The sequence below is a fragment of the Alosa pseudoharengus genome, unplaced genomic scaffold (assembly GCF_046254945.1).
Source record: "Alosa pseudoharengus isolate Yale_2024_CS ecotype anadromous, Long Island Sound unplaced genomic scaffold, YU_APseudo_1.1 YU_APseudo_1.1_scf_15, whole genome shotgun sequence".
Lineage (NCBI taxonomy): Eukaryota > Metazoa > Chordata > Actinopteri > Clupeiformes > Clupeidae > Alosa > Alosa pseudoharengus.
In genome coordinates this window covers 36139126-36141625 of record NW_027468620.1, presented here as the reverse complement: position 1 = coordinate 36141625, position 2500 = coordinate 36139126, and the positions used below count along the sequence as shown (strand labels likewise).

General features: G+C 45.7%; 1 protein-coding gene across 6 annotated transcripts in view; it reads right to left on the bottom strand.

Annotated features, from left to right (window-relative positions):
* The window catches only part of gbf1 (golgi brefeldin A resistant guanine nucleotide exchange factor 1), a 117083-nt gene that overhangs the window by 21564 nt on the left and 93019 nt on the right, over nt 1–2500 (bottom strand). The gene's annotated exons all lie outside the window — the stretch shown is intronic.

Genomic DNA, 2500 nt, shown 5'->3' with positions numbered 1-2500 from the left:
ATAACCACCCACTTCAAAGACAGCAGGAACGCACAAAGCCTATGGCAGGGCATTCAGGCCCTCACGGACTACAAGCCCGCGCCACAGAGCTGTGAGAGCAACATCCCTCTGCTCAACAACCTGAACCGCTTCTTTGCTCGCTTTGAAGCACAAAACAGCACTTGCCCACAGAAGACCCCTCCCCCTCTACACGAGCAGCCCCTGTGCCTCTCTGCCGACAGCGTGAAGAGGACACTTGCTGCTATCAACACCCGTAAAGCAGCAGGCCCAGACAACATCCCAGGTCGTGCGCTGAAGGAGTGCGCTGATGAGCTTAAGGATGTCTTCACAGACATCTTTAACACTTCCCTGAAGCAAGCCATCGTCCCATCATGTTTCAAAGCTGCCACCATCATACCTGTGCCGAAGAAAACTGCTCCATCCTGCTTTTGAAACCGGCTTCCGAAGTGGGAACTTGTGAAACCGCCGGCTAGACCGTGCCGTGTAGATGTGTGAAGCCGGCAATCCTATGATGACATAGCCAGCCCCACCCCTAACCCAGCCACGGCACTCGACCTGACATGTTGCTTGTCAAAACAAACCGAACCATTTATTTATCATATTAAAATGTTTTTCTTTCCCCTGTCATGATTTATATGCCTATCAGCCTTTAGTGGCTAAGTTAGAAGCACACGTTAGCCTAACCTAGTTAAACATTAGCTTACTGCATGTTAGTGTTTTATCCAGTGGTGCTCAGACCTAATGCAATGCGTAGGCTAAGCATTTGAAATTTCACATAGCAGTCACATACCTTGAAAATGAACTTTATTAGTTTAACAGTTGAATTGAAAACCGAATTGTCTGTAGTCTCCTTATTTCATGCGACTGCTTAACCAGAGCACTTATTAGACATTCTCTGGCTTAACAAACTGTTTCAACAATGTTTTCTTCTACGCGATTCACGCGAAAATATCGTGAAGCTTCTGCACAGCGGCGCCATCGACTGGTCTGGCATATGCACTACAGCACATTTAGCCGGTTACACCTCTGTGTGTACACGCGAGGTTTTTTCTTGCCGGAGTCGTTAAAGGTGTGAAAGCGGTAAGAGGAAATCCACCCGGCGGTGTCGTGTGAACGGCCTCTCATTACAACAGGAAAGCCCTGCAGCGCATAGTGAACACAGCTAGAAGGATTATTGGCGCTTCACTCCCCTCCCTGAAGGACATTTACACCTCCCACCTCACCCGCAAGGCGACCACAATTGTGAGTGATGCAAGTCATCCCGCTCACAATGTGTTTGATCCACTGCCCTCTGGGAATAGGTACAGAAGCCTGCGCTCCCGCACCACCAGACTCACCAACAGCTTCATACACCAGGCTGTTAGGATCCTGAACTCTCTCCCCCCTCCACCCTCAGCTACATAACATCCTGGACTTTTGGACCCACAATGGCTGCCTTGCACTACTCCACTTGCACTACTCCACTTGTACACTTGCACACTTTGCAACTTGTTGTTGTTGTCCTGTGTCCTGAAAACACTTCTGAACACACTTCTGCTGCTCTTACATAACTTGCACCACTATGCCACTTGCATACTTAGGTCAAACAGAATTACCACAGCCATTTATTGGCCTAACTTTTGCACTATTATATTGACTGTCTACTGTATGCACAATTGCACAATTTCAACCCATTTCATTTGCTGCTCTTATTTCTTCACTGTATGTGCCTTCTTATTTACTTTTTATATTGTTTAATTGAATGTTATGTTTTTGTCTGTGGACCTAATTGGTAAAATATGTCTTGTCTCCACTGTGGGATAGTGGGAAACGTAATTTCGATCTCTTTGTATGTCTTGACATGTGAAGAAATTGACAATAAAGCAGACTTTGACTTTTGACTTTGAGAGAGAGAGAGAGAGGGAGAGAGGGAAAGAGAGGGGGGGGGGGTAATCAATATTCATTAGACGTTCAGAGAGCATTTGTAGAGACAGGTGCGCACATCCAAAATATGTTGCAACAGGTGGCAGACAAAACGTTTCAGAGAGAAGGAGACGGTCTGCACACTCTATATGGGCTCCAAAAGACCGTTTCCATCTCAACAGATCTTCATCAGGCAAATAAGAACTGGGACATTCAGAGAGAGGACACTGCAGAGACATCAAAACACACCCCCTTAACCATATTTATATCTCCATCTAACACACCCCCTTAACCATATTTATATTTCCATCTAACACCAGATCCTGACGTGTCACACATACACACATCGTGGGCCACCAACACATACTGAATAAACCTGTGCTCCCGACATGGTATATAATGCATATATGTGTTATGAACAGGATGCTCTATGCTCACGACATGGTATATAATGCATATATGTGTTATGAACAGGAATAAAAGGATCCTCTATGCTCACGACATGGTATATAATGCATATATGTGTTATGAACCGGATGCTCTGTGCTCCTAAAAGCTGGTTAGTTGCATCACTGGGCTGTTCCTTCATGTCTGTGTT